This window comes from Hydra vulgaris, chromosome 08 (genome assembly GCF_038396675.1).
Source record: "Hydra vulgaris chromosome 08, alternate assembly HydraT2T_AEP".
Taxonomy (NCBI): domain Eukaryota; kingdom Metazoa; phylum Cnidaria; class Hydrozoa; order Anthoathecata; family Hydridae; genus Hydra; species Hydra vulgaris.
In genome coordinates, this window is record NC_088927.1 from 47,475,975 (window position 1) to 47,490,717 (window position 14,743).

At 27.6% G+C, this 14,743-nt stretch overlaps 1 long non-coding RNA gene across 2 annotated transcripts; it reads left to right on the forward strand.

Moving 5' to 3' along the window:
- Window positions 1-1,911: 1,911 nt before the first annotated feature.
- Window positions 1,912-14,463, forward strand: LOC136083908 (uncharacterized). Of its 2 annotated transcripts, XR_010640189.1 has the most exons (3): window positions 1,912-3,381; window positions 3,546-3,672; window positions 14,178-14,463. It is a non-coding gene; the product is annotated as an uncharacterized LOC136083908 (long non-coding RNA). The 2 variants fall into 2 exon arrangements; XR_010640190.1 differs by lacking the exon at window positions 3,546-3,672 and having other exon boundaries at window positions 1,954-2,373.
- The last annotated feature ends 280 nt before the right edge of the window (window positions 14,464-14,743 follow it).

The following is a 14,743-nucleotide window of genomic DNA, read 5'->3' on the forward strand; positions in this document are numbered from 1 at the left end:
AATCAAAATAGTCCGTTAGGTTTAATGAAAATCGCAGCGCAAAAGAGCTTAATATTTTACTTACGTTTTTAAAATATATTTTGCGTTGCGTAATTTATTGAACAACAATGAAGTTAGTTTTTTTAGTAATTTTATTTTTACTTGTTGAAAGTAAAGCTATAAATTCTCGCATGGGGATGCCAACTATATGCATTACCAAGTCTAAAGAACGTTGCGAAAAAATATGTATTTGGAAGTGTCGAAACATCTGCAAGTTCATAACTATTCAAGAATGTGAAGAATGAATGTGTCAGATGACGGTGCAAACGGCTCCGTTTTGAAACAAACAATTTGGTTTTCGAATTTTGGACAGATTTTTGTTTAGTACTTGATACATTATTTAAAAGTTTTAGTCAAAAAAGTATATAATTATATTAAAATGTAGATAAAATTATAAAAAAAAATTGTAAGATTTAATTGTAAGATATAATTTCCTTGTTAACTTGACTTTTTTTATTTGATTTATTTTAATAATTTGTATATTTAGATAAAGCGTTTAGTACTCAGATTGGTCTGCAAATAATGGTTGATACATAAATGTAGTAGGGTTGTCGAAACACAATTATTTATAGAAAAGAGGGCAAGCCAAAACTTATTTATATTTAGAATTTGTCCCGCGTTTTCCTACATAAATAACTGGATTTTGACAACCCTAAAATGCAGTAATGGTTAAGTAAATATCAAAAGCCGTATTTTGATATTTACTTATATTAACAAAATATTTCAGTGAAGATGATATGTTCTACTTTAATTTTAACATTTTCTAAACAATTGGTTAACTTTTTTCCATGCTTTATATAAGGTTACTTTCTATATATATATGTTTGTGTGCCACAAAATTTGAAATCAATTTTTGAAAGCTTTTTTCTCAACCAATTTTGCTCAAATTTTGCACACTTAATCATTTTCGATGACAATACAAGGAAATGGAAAAATTTGACCAAAAAAAGTTAATTAAGTTAACAAAAATTTAATTTGTATTTCCCCATACATTTTATTTATTTGATATGAATTGCGTATTACGTCACAAAAATAATTGATTTGCAAATTATTTGCAGTTTCGAAGACATTAAAGCGCAGCGATTCAAAACCTATTGTTTTTTCCATACTTTAAAAGAATTTCTAGGCCCAATAGAATTCTGCTTGCATAAAGCATGGATTTGAAAAAAGAATTTTTATTTGATTTACTAGTTTAAATTCAATTTTTTACTGCGTCAGTAAACATTTTGGGCTTGTTTGTTTGTTTGTTTTCATCGAGTCTAAAGATAAATGACAAAGATGGACGTTTAACTTATTGATATAGACTGCTATAGAGGCGCCGCCATTTACTGAAACTCTAAGCGCATTTTAATTTTTAACGTCTTTTGACATGTAAGCTTTGTTTAATAAAAACTCATTAATTTTCTAAAAAAACTTTTTTTTTTTACAAACAATTCGAACGAAATATTTCAAATCAACAATTCATCTTTTAGAAATATACGGAAGGATTTTGTACTGCCTCTTGTCTATTATAACATTTGAATAATTAAACTTGGAATTCAGTTTTCAAATAATCTAATATTTATTAGCTTCATTTGTTCGTTAAATGGAAGTTACAAATTCTGTAATTTCACTTGACGGGTTTCTGCAATTAACAAAAATTTCTAGACAAAATACAACTCAATGAAAGGCTTATTAGTTCACGAGTTTTTGCATAAGACGGTGTGACAACAGTTGACCCATCATAATTTTTTCCAGGACAACATTTGCATAGTTAGTATAAGTTTGTATAAGTGAGTTGTATAAGTTTGTATAAGTGAGTTGTATAAGTTTGTATAAGTGAGTTGTAAATTTGCGTTAAATTTTTTTTTAGTTTAAATAACATCCAGTTTTAAATAAAATTGTCGAGCAATTTTAGAGCTGACGTAAGTAGTTTCAACATTTTCATCAAGATAAACTTAAAAACTTTGTGGAAAAATCTATTTCAATTTTGTTTATAAATAACTTAGATAAGGCTTTGAGCAATATGAATTTTTTTTTCGTTAAAGAGTGAAACAAAATATACTTTGCTTTATTAACATTCATGGTTAATTTATTGCATTTAAACCAGTTTAGTATGTGTTTAAATTCTTTGTTTACATCGGAAATAGTTCCTCGACGTTAGTGTTTAATTAGAATAAATTTGTATCATCGGCAAATATAATGCTACTTAGTTCTAATGCTTTGTTAAAGTATGGTTAGAAAGGAGGTGGGAACATTATTTGCATTTATTTTTGGTGACCTATAATTTACTAATGGTAAATTACCTACACCGAAAAGCAGATTAAAACAATAACAGAGCAACCATGTTTTAAGGTAGGTTTTATAACTGAACTTTTGTATTCTTCTCCTTACCTTGTCCACTCCATTTGGCAACGTTTTATTATTTTTAGTTAAAGTTTTTTTTTTCCTACCAAACAATTGTCGAAACTTGTGTCCATGTCTGTTCTCTAGCAAATGTAAACCACTTAGAAAGATTAATCTTTAAAACAAATTGTTTTTTTCTAGCTACACCCCCACAGACACACGGCCACAAAGTTTAGCTTCATTTAAATATTTTTTCGGCACTTGTGCTGAAGTTATTAGTCTTTGGCTCTTTTGCAATTTCTTTAGGAAAAAATCTTTTTTGGTATATGGTTTAGAATAGTGCATAATTGAAAATTTTAAAATTAAAAAACAAATGAATACGATTTTTTTATTCCTTTTCTCACTGGAAGTCGTTGCTTATTTCTTGACTTAGTCTAATTGCCCAAATTGACTTAGTCTAATTGCTTTTGAGTAGATCTTGTGAAAGGACCGCAAAAAAACTAAAGTTGTAGAGAGGAGGAAGAAATTTTGATGAAGAGTCGCGTTTCCGAAGCAGATATATGCCTTTTATGTAGATGACCATGGGTACCTTATCGCCATTAAAGTTGACGGTGCTGATGAGTTAACAAACTTTGTCTATTCAATTTTCAGTTAATTTTTTATCGCACTTTTTCTTGCACATTTTCTGAACTCTTCGTGAGATTTTCTTATGTTTGGCGTGTTACTTGCTTTTTTTTAATGTTAAAACTCAAAAAAGTTCAGGACGATTTTGATCTTCACAGTTTCAGAGAAATAGGAATAGTCATTTATAGGAGACATTTATTGTTAAATCAATTTTGAAGGGGAAACTAAATTTTTTTTAAATCAGTTTAAAAAACAAAAAACATTATGTATTATGTTTATTTATTTTGTGTATCTTTACTTGATTTTCATTTTTTTTTTATTTTGTGCTATGCCTTGGCTTAAAGAAAGAAGGGTAAAACAGAGAAAAGTGAATGCAATTGCTTCGATGTAATGGTAAGATATAAAAAAGTAATGGTAACTAATGGTAACAGCTACTTATTCAATTTTAACTATTTATTGAGTTAGTTTGTGTCTTTCAAGACTTGACCCTGGTAAATGCATTAATAAAAAAAGAAAAAATAACAAATACAAATGTGCTGAATACTACTTTTTTTTAGGTCAGATAACTATCACGTGTAGGTGGAAAGTTATATAAACATGTAGTTAAGGACTTAACTCGGAAATAATTTTTGCATTTCTTCAATGATATTTTTACATGTAACATTCACATCCAGAACTCTACAGGTATTATGACCTATTGCAAAGGTTTTGTTATTATATTTGGTTTGTACTAAAAGACAGTTCTTTATATACATTTTTTGTCTTTTTGGTATCCGTGTATTAGATGACAATAATTATATTTCTATTGTCAAGCAGTGAAATAATAGTTTGGATAATAAATATTGCAAGAAAAAACACCCAACAAAAGTAGTCCCTGGTGGTAAAAATAGCTATTTATTATTAAAATGATGTTTGATTCTTTACTTGAGAAACTACTCCATTTCGCATTTTTAGTGACTTCTTTATTGTAATATTCAATTTAGGTTATAACAAAATATTGCCAAAATATACTCCTGTAAAAAGGAAAACAGTAAAGGAGTCTAAACTACAATATTTTTTGATTGCAGTTTCATTAGATTTTCAGTTCATTGAGGATCATTAGTTAAGCAATATATTATATGATAGATATATTTCACACCAAATGAGTTAAATATAATATATTTAAAAACTAATTTTGTTAAATTTTATTTATTTTTAAATAAATTTATAAATTTGCAAGTTTGAATGTTTAATTGGGATGTTAAAACCATCATGTTTTTTAAAAGTTTGCTATATATTTAAAGTTATGTTTATTTTTCTATTTCTGAAGACTTTGCTAAAATGTTTGAAGACAATAAATTTCCAAAAAAAGGAAAACTCAAGTGAGCATCAAAGGACAAAATTTAGTCCTTTTTCTGGTATTTGTGATATATATATTTTTCCTTTCTAGATGTTTTTTTATTACGTTCTTGAAAACGCATATAGTTGAACTTGTTTGTAACTTATGTTACTTTATATGCTTTCATCTTTTGTTTCAAACAAAAGAACATGCGGGTTCTTTGAGATGTGGTTGAAAATTGAAATGAAAGTAAAAATCTTATTTCGATCTAAATAATTTTTATATATAATTTAAAAAATTTCTATATAATTTTGAAAAGTTGAAATATATAATCTAGAGGTGTGGCAAAGTTTTTTTTCGAGTCTTCAATTTATGTATGTAATTAATTCGCTGAATATAATTGTATGTATGACTTTAATTAATAATAAAAAAAGAACAATAAAGATGTTGCACAGCACGATGTTTCACTCTGTAACACCGTTTTTTATTGATTTTTGCAGGGTAGAAACAATACCGTGAAAATTTTAGAAAAACATATGTGAACATCCTAAAAATGATGTCGGCCTATGTTTCATTTCTTCCATTATTCCACGTTTATTCAACGATGGAATAGACATTGTTTCAACTTCATTTAGCTTAAAATGTAACGTCTTCCTAAAGTCTTTAGAACGTTGTTTAACTTAAAAGTAACATTGGTATAATGCTTTACAAAAATAACATTGATACAATGTCATTTTTACAACGTTCCAATACGTTAGCAATATAACGTTTTTACCAACGTCTTTCCATTTCGATGGAAGACGTCGAAACAACGTTGGAATAACGTCAATTTTTTTACTGGGTTCATATCTTAAGCTCTGATTTAAAAACCTTGCTTCTATTCATTTTCATATTTCAGATTGAATATATAGCCAAGGAGGTATATAAGAATGGAGGGAGAACGAAGTCAAAAGTTGTTTAAAATTGTAATACAGTCTTTGTTGTGTAAATATTCCAGCGACAAACCAAAATAGCACCTTTGCGTTGAAAAAAGAAAATTTTGAAATGTAGTTTGTAACCTTTCTAAGCTGCAATCAAAATGAATTACTCCTTTAAAAGTTGACTGGATAAATTTTTAACAAATTTTCCTATTATTAAGTAGTAATCACAACAAAAATCATGATCTCCGTAAAGTAATCGTTTTTTAAATACCCAATGGTATAAATATCCAATTTTAGACAATCTCTACTACTTGTTTGAACCTTATCTTTTACTTTCCCGTTTAGCTACAGGTTTGTTATAGTCTTAAAGAACGTTTTTTTGGCAAGGAACTTTTTATCTCTCCAGAATTTTGTTTTGTGTTATTGTATTTTAGCTAGATTTAAAAACAAATTGCAATAATCTAAATATAGAGATATAAAATACCTTTTTGTAAATCCGGCGAAAATACTACCGGTTCTTATCTAGACATTTATTAAATCAATTCAAATCTATAAACTTATTATTAGTTGTTCAAAAAGTACAACATGATAAAGTAACAACAAACTTTTATTTGCAATGCTTTTACTTGCAATACTTCAATTGCTTATGACGCATTGAAACAATATCATTGAATAATTTTTGTTGAAAGTGGAATGTGTTTATTTAACTTTAAATTATGATAATTTCACGGTCTTAAATAAAAAATTATGTTACTACTGAGACAGTTCTTTGAGAAATAACGTATTTTGACTTCGTTCTTCTTCCAGTCTATTATACCTTCTTAATATAACAGAGTCAGTCCGTTAAATTATTCTTACGGAACATTACGCAAAGTTTGCATACAAGTCCGTTAAAACTAGGGATGTACTGGAACTCCGTTCCAGTACTCTCTTGTAGCAGAAGGATATAAGTTGCATACAAGTCCGTTAAAACTAGGGATGTACCGGAACTCCGTTCCAGTACTCTCTTGTAGCAGAAGGATATAAGGTAGTCAATGTGTGTACTAAGGTGAGTAAATATTCTCTACGTTTATATTAAAAAGTCACCACTTTGAGCAAGCACAGTTAGCGAAAAAATAAAATTATTTTAGACCGCTTAACTGAAACGTTGCCTAATTTTATTTGCAGTAATCACTTATGTAAGAATTTTAAAAAAGTTTAGGAATATTATGGTGCAAAAATTTGCTATCCAGTTTGGGCGAACGAGCTCTTTTTTCATCAAAAATGTTACATATGTATATAACAACAGTTTATATATATATATATATATATATATATATATATATATATATATATATATATATATATATATATATTTAAATATATATATATATATATATATATATATATATATATATATATATATATATATATATATATATATATATGTACATATATATATGTACATATATATATATATATATATATATATATATATATATATATATATATATATATATATATATATATATATATATATATATATATTAATTATATTTAATTACAAATAAGCGGTAACTTCTCTTTTTAATGGCTTTATTAAAGTTCGTATTAATTGGGCTTTTTTAATGTTACATATGTATAAAAAAAATATGGCGCCTAGAATTGCGTTTTTACATATTGACCATCATCTTAGTTCATATCTCCATTCTTAAGTCAGCATTTGTTAAACTGAATTTCAATTGATTCTTGAACTTTTATTTCAAATTTTTTCGGTTCTATTTTTAACGTTTTTACTTGATTCAATTTTATATTGCATGGACATTTAATTTTATGATGCTTAATTGCAGATTTTTCTTCAAACACATTTTTTTGGTAGTTTTGTTTTGTTAAGTGAAATTATTTTAAAAAATATATTATTTCATCTTTTGGTTTATTGCTAACACTTGATTGCCACTTCTACTCTTTTGTAGTCAGCGAAACATCTTCAGTGGAAGTTGTACTACCACGTAATTTGAAAGACTATCATTCACTAGCCAAACATTCAGTAACCTTTGAGAATAAGAAAATAACCTTTATTAACTCTCACTACAAATTAATTTAAATTATTCTTTATTTTACTGAAAAATTTAAATGATTTAATGAAAAAAAACCTTCTTAAATTATTTTCTCTTCACCACTCAGTAAATGAAGTTACAGGTAAAATAAACTACATTAAAGTTACTTTATTAAATTACGACCAGTAAAACAAAACGACTTTCAAAGTTCTTAGCCTTAAATACTAATATGTTTCCACACAAATATGTCTTAAATACTAATATGTTTTCCACACTTAATTGGTTTAGTATTTTCAAAAGATTTTCTTCCCTCAAAATTTGAAAATCATTTTTTGTTCTTTTAAGTTCCATAACTGGAACAATTTTCTTAATCCTATTGCAACATCCGCTGGCAGTTCTTCCATATTTTGTGTAAATTTAATTTTTTTCCTTTCTATCTATATTCTATATTTTTTCCTTTCTATACGCTTGAAGAAGTTTAAATCAAGAGTAATACATGTAGCAATCACTTTATTTGTAAAAGATATTTTTTCGTGTTACCAATAACTGTTTCAATATCAGTAAATAGCAAGTTTGATTTTTAAACAGCCTGATAAATAGATTTACTTTATTTCATAGTAGAATAGTTAAAGTATTCTCTATTTTAAAAACGAATGCAGGTAGTTTTGACTATATTTTGAGATACAAAAAAAAATATTTTAAGTGCTCACCCGACAGCATCCATGTTGCAAAGAGAACTGGTGCTAAATTTGCGTATCTAAAGTCCATATGTAGGCTAAGGAAGTGTTAATGTGTTGCATAGATATATAATTGTCGCCGGCTGGCAAAAAGGAACTCTACTGTCGATTAGAGCTATTGTAACTATTGAAACTGAGTTATACGCTCATTTAAGTTTGTTTTTTGAAGTGTTGCAACCTTTTTCTTATTAGTAATATTATCCCAATGAAAACTTAAATGTTTTAATTTTATTTTGAAAATATACTAAAGTTCCGTTAATTTGAATAACGTTATTTAAAATAGAGCTTGTTCCAGAAAATAGAAATTGTATTTTCTTAGTGTTTAGCTTGATAAAATTAGCCACTCTATAGATTTGAAATTGGTCAATTAGTTCTTGAAGACCAGAAATTATAGGACTTAGCAAGATTATATAATCTGCGTATACAATGATACCTATATATTTACTGTCGATCCTACTTTGCATTCTTAAACTATTTCATTTAGAATGTTTTCAGTATAAATGTTATATAAATGCGGCAATAGAATAGAACTTTGCCGCTCTTCTTGAGAGAGACTAAATTGATTTGATGTAAGTCCTTGATAGGATATGTTTGCAGTACCAGACAAAACGATGAAATTGTGTGTACTATAGATAGTAAAGGTTTTTTCGGAAATAGAGCTTCTCAAAAATCAGACTCCAGTTGCAAGTCTTAAAAGTTTTATTGAAATCTAATCTGCAGAGATATAGAGGCGCGTTATTATCTTTATAGTGCTATATAGTTTCAGTCAATAGAAACTCTGCGCGGAGAGTAGAGTGTTTTTTTTAAACCCAAACTGGTGGGAATGACTATCTGTTATACTAGGATATATAAGTAAGACTAGATATTCTAAAATTTTATTAAAGGTAAGTAAAATACTTATTTAAAGTAATTATTTTGATTATTAAGAGACTTTTTATATGATTTAACAAGTGAAGTAGTTATTGAAACTGATAGATCTTTTAGGACCTTCACGTTTGTTTAAATACTGTTATAAAATTTAGAGAGATACAAAAGGAGGTTTTTGTTATGACAGTTTTTAAGATGTTCAGCACTTATCCAAGCTATTTAAGCAGCATTTTTAATTTGTTTGCATTAACTCGTGTTCGATTTTTTCTGCATTGATCGTGTAGTTATTGAAAGCTTAAGATAGATTTTGATTAGATAACTAAATGGAATTTTCGTTATTCCAAGCAAATTTTGGAACATAACTGTATTTTTATGTTATGCTACTTAATATGGTTTACAATTTAGTATGTGTAATAGCAATACTCGTTGCTTTGGTAAGTGAACACTTAAGTTAAATGGCGAAAGAGAAATAACTTTGGTATTTATAAAGGATGACTCTTTTAGTGCTCCAATGTGATCAATATAAGATAAGTTAGAGAGAGTTTTATGCTTATATTATATATGCATATTGAGTTTTTTATTTTTTTACATAGTTTACATTTTAGTTACTTACATAGTTATATGCATATTTATGTATATAACTATATATGTATAGGTGTATGCTGGACCATTGCTACTGATTTATCGATAAGCGAGATTTTATTTGATTCAATAAAAGTAGGGAGAGGCTTAGAGAATTTATTGTCTTATAAATATCTAATATAATTTGTTTTAACGTACTTAGGTTCGTAAATATTTTCAGGATATGACTGAAAATATTTAGCAATATACATATGTAAAATATACATTCTCTAAAATCTTCATGATTTTTTGAAATTGACGTAATAAGATTTAATTGTTGCATACCCTTTGTAAGAGGTTCCTCGTTGCTTCTACATGATGTAAGGTAGGGTACAGGGGGCGCATTGATTGCCATATTGTTATTTTGTAAACTCCAAACAACCAGATATCGATATAAAACTTATTAATTACTAAACTAAACTAGAACAATCTGTCTTTAAGTAAAAATAAATGTTTTAATAAAAAAAATGATGAACATGATATACTTTTACATTACAACATTACAACAACCCTTGCAAAAGATACCCCATGCAATGTGGTACTATGATCTTCGACTTGAGGCGCTTTGATCATGAGTAACATTAATGACATGTTTAATACTACTATATCTAATTTTATAAATGCTTCAGTTGAAATTACATTCGTTTGTGTATATTATATAACACATCTTAAAAAAAGTAAAACTTTTATAAAAAGTATATATCATTACAACCTAATGCACACCATTGTATAAAGTTTTGAAATTAATTTTCATTAGAAGAATGAAAATTTATTTTAAAACCACAGTTGTGTGTTATATATGAAAATAAGCCCGTTATTTTCCACTAACATATATATGTGTAAAGTTTTATGAAACTTGAAGCTTATAAAGTCTATAAGAATACAGTATTTTAAATTTATAGACTATATAAGATTAACAGTACTTTAAGTTTAAGAATATATACATTTTTTCAAATTTTATTTAGGTGCCCTTTAGAAGTCCTTAGTGTCTTATCACGCTGCGGCAAGTGCGCAACCACTGCGCTACGCATGCACTAAAGCCTCTATATAATTCATGCAAGACTTTTAAGTTTCTTTTCGTTGGTTAGTTTAGTTTAGGGTTTTATTTTCTTCTGACAAACGAATTTCATTTCTGATAAAAGTATTAGTCAAGGTCCTTGTTTTTAGTTGCTTATTTTTAACACTTCTTTTTCAAGCAGATGCTTTTTGGTAAGATTTCAAAACTTCAGGTGAGAGTAATGCTTGGTGACACTTTGTTCAAAAACTTGCTTCATGATCTACTTCAGACATTTCAGGCTCAATATCATCAACATATGCTACAGTCATTTCAAGTTCCACAAGAATCGTATTTGCTGCATTTGGAGCAGCACAATCTGTAACTGATGATGGTAAATACTCATCATCTTCAAAAATTTCTGGATTAAATGGTTCAATGCCAGTTACCTGAAAACCTCGATGTATATTAGCTGGTGAGAAAACTTTTGTATATGTTTCGCGAACTATTGAAAAAATTTTGTAAATTGTTATTGGCCTTGGATTTGTAGAACCTTTTCAAAGGTTTGAAAAAAATTCGATCCAATGGTTGCAATTTATAGGCGCAATGGGAAGAAAAAACTTAGCATTGTAATTCCATGTTGAATTGCAAGATCCAAAGGTCTAACAGAAATATGACTTTTATGGTTGTCCAGAAGTAACAAAACTGGAAATTCATGAGTACAGTTTAAATACCTCAAAAAATGTTTTATCCATTCTATAAAAATGTCCAAATTCATCTAACCAGAAGGATTTTCAAATTCCACGCATCCACGAGGACCTTTCTTTATCATGTAATTATGAAATTTGACCAAAGGAAAAGCAAATTGTGGAGGAATAGAGTTTCCAATTGCATTTGAAGCACAACATACAGTTATCAATGTTTTTTGTTCTGCAGATGTGATTCTTCCTACTTGTTTACTTCCTTTACCTGTTAACACTTTAACTGGCTTTTGTACTGTTGTTAAACCAGTTTCATCAATGTTATATATGCAATGAGGATCAAATTTATATCGCTTCCATAATGTTTTTAGATTTTGAAAAAATTCTCCTACAGTGTGTCGATTAAAGGCAGTTGATTGAGCAAAGCTAGTTGCTTCAGGTGTTTGTAAAGACAACTTTGGTTGTCTTTTCTTAAAACCTTGCAACCAATAATTCCCTGCAATTGACCTTTTTATGAATATTTTCGAAACTTTTGAAAGTCATTAAACTTGCAAGCTACAGCATTCACTGGCCCCCAAAACTTCATCAACAACTACTTTCATTGTATCACATGGTATAGCAAATCTGTCTGTTTTTTTTTTCAATAAATAACCATTTGAAGTTCTGAAAATTAACAAAAAAAATTTTAAAATAAGATAATTAAAAAAATATATTTTACATAATAATAAGTAAACTAATTGCAAAACTTTTGCAAAACTAAAAATTAATATTGTTAATATTAGTTTTTAGTTTTACAAAAGCCCTCAAAGTCCCTCAAAGTCAACGATTAATGTGTCCCAATAGGTACAGTTGATATATTGATGCTAATAACTTCTGTAAATATTGTTACCAGCTGAGTTATTGTTACTATTGTTACCAACCGGCAATTTTATATTTTTGTATGAGGGGTCCAGACCCCTCCTACAAAGATATAAAAGTCCCGCACCTTTTCAGCCTCAAGAGTAATGTTGATAGAAGAGAACTGATCCATATCAAAACTTTGTAAACTTTTGGTGAAAAATGCTAGTCTCAGATTAAAAATATCAACTTCTCTTAATTTAAGCGAAAACCCTTGAATGATAACATCTTTTGGATGAGAACATATTTCCGCGACATTATTTAAATATTATTTAAAAATATTATTATCTGAACTCAAAGTTGAAATTCTTTAATTTCTCTCGAAGCCATCTTTTTTTTATTATAGTTTTTCCTTATTTCTACTGCTTAATACGCACGTCCGTTTAAAAAACTTAAAAACTTATTTTTTTAAATGAACGGAAAGCTTACTTAAGGTGGCTATATGGTTAAAAAACACTTAAAAATCAAAAAAAAAATTATGTTATATTATTTGAAACTTATTCTAGATTCAGAAAATGTATATCTTTATATACATTCAAACTTAATATTATGAGTAATATCCGTTTTTTTAAGGCATAGTCTTTTCAGCTTCTATAGCAGCAACCCCAGCAACGGTGATTTCCTGTCTTTTTAGTCAGGTTTTTAGTTGGTGTACATTTTTGGGTGAAAATAAATCTCACTAAATATCTTCTGTAAACATACCATTAGTTATTCATAATGCAATAAAACCGGTTTTTATTAACTTATGCTCTTAAAATTTATTAAAACGATGTCGACATGGTACTTCCAAAAGAAGCGTTTAATCTAATCATTTGGTAAAGGTGTAAAGGGAAAGGTAAAAATTCTTTGCAAAAAAATACATTGTAAATGTACTTTTTTGCAAAGAAGTTTTAGATATTGGTATAGCTTTAGCTGTTATTCATTTCAATGATGGAATGTCTGGTTTTTGAAAAGTTTTTGAGATTCTAAATCTCAAAATCGGATATCTTGGTAATTATGGTTCGTGTAAAATAGATAGCCACCGTCAGCGCCATTTAAAAAGAAAATCTTCTGAAGCTTTTAAAAAAGACAGTAAAATGCTGAGAGGTGTCAAAAAGGGATTTATTAATAAAAAAAAGGATGTTGAAAGTGGAAAATCTTTTTCTCCAGGAAAATATTAGAAAATATTATTATATGTTTTTTAAATGTGTTTTTTACAGAAATGTTTTTTTACATTTACCTCTAAAATGCAGAAATTATTTTTTTAACTATAGGACCACCTTAAGTTAACGGATTATTCTGTTTCCCAATGAGTTACCGACAAACATTGTTATGATTTCCACGGACTCTTTTTTAGAATGTGTGGTTTGGATCGGATTTGATTTACCCAAATATACATTTAAAGAATCGTTTTTATTTTTAATTTTTTTTTTCTATTTTACAAAATCAAGATACTAAATATATTTTTTTTCTCATTCTAAGTTTATTTATAAAAGAAAAATTCCCTTTAAAAAAAAATCTCAATATTTCTGTAAAAATACTAAATTTATATTTTTGTAAAATAAATTTTTGCATAGCGATATATTTATTGCCAATCTTCGGTTCTCGTAAAGGTTTATATCCTGCTCACGCGTCAAAAATTCTGTCCGGCGCTGTGTTAGTCAATATATTGACTGATATAAAAATAAAATTTTTGTTATCGTTTTGATATACCTGGTTCCCATTAAATACCTTACCACTAAACTAACCGCAAATAAGAGAAAAATGAAAAGTGAAATTTTTTCAACTTTCATTATCAAATGCAAACTCACCCAAGTTCAGAAAAATTTACTTGCCATCATTTATTGACATTGATTGTGATTTTATCTCAAGCATAACAACAAAAAGCCATTTTAATCAACTTTTACGCATACACCATCTTATCAGTTATATGTTATTTAAATACCCGTAACTTGAAACCTTTATTTTTAGGCATTTTAAAATATAATTTGAAAAAAAAATTATACTGCGGCTGTTGGGAAATAACACAAAAATAAAAAACTGAATATATAAAAAACAAAAGAAGCAGCAATGAAGTTAGTTTTTTTAATAATTTTATTTTTTCTTGTTGAATGTATAGAGTCAGACTTCGTGAAAATAACTAGTCGCCTTGGCATGTCGCCTATTTGCAGAACCAAGTCAATACAACGGTGCGTAACTGTATGCTTTCGGAAGTGTCGAAAAATCTGCAAACTTATACCTGTTAAAGATTGTGTCAGCTGATAGTGTTAAATGGCTCAAATGACTCCATTTTGTTACAGACAAGTTGATTTTTTAACAGATTTTTGTTTCCATCTAAAAACCACTAAAAATGACTAAAAACTATACGATAAATTTTTTAATATAAAAAATGATTTTCTTGTTAACTTGTTTTCTTTTTCAATTTAGGAATGTTGTTTAATAAATTAATATATTTAAATAAAGCGTTTGATAGTAGGCACTTCAGTCCATTTTATGATCTTGTAATATAATTAAGCTAAAATGTAATTTTAATTTTATTGCATTTAAAATGTTAATCTTGTTTTAAAATGGGTTTAACCAATTTTGTAGCACTTCTGGTTGTCAAGAAATTTGCATTTTTATATTACCTAATTTGACATTTTTTTAGACAAAAAAATGTGTTTTTTTATTTTAGTTTTTTTTTAA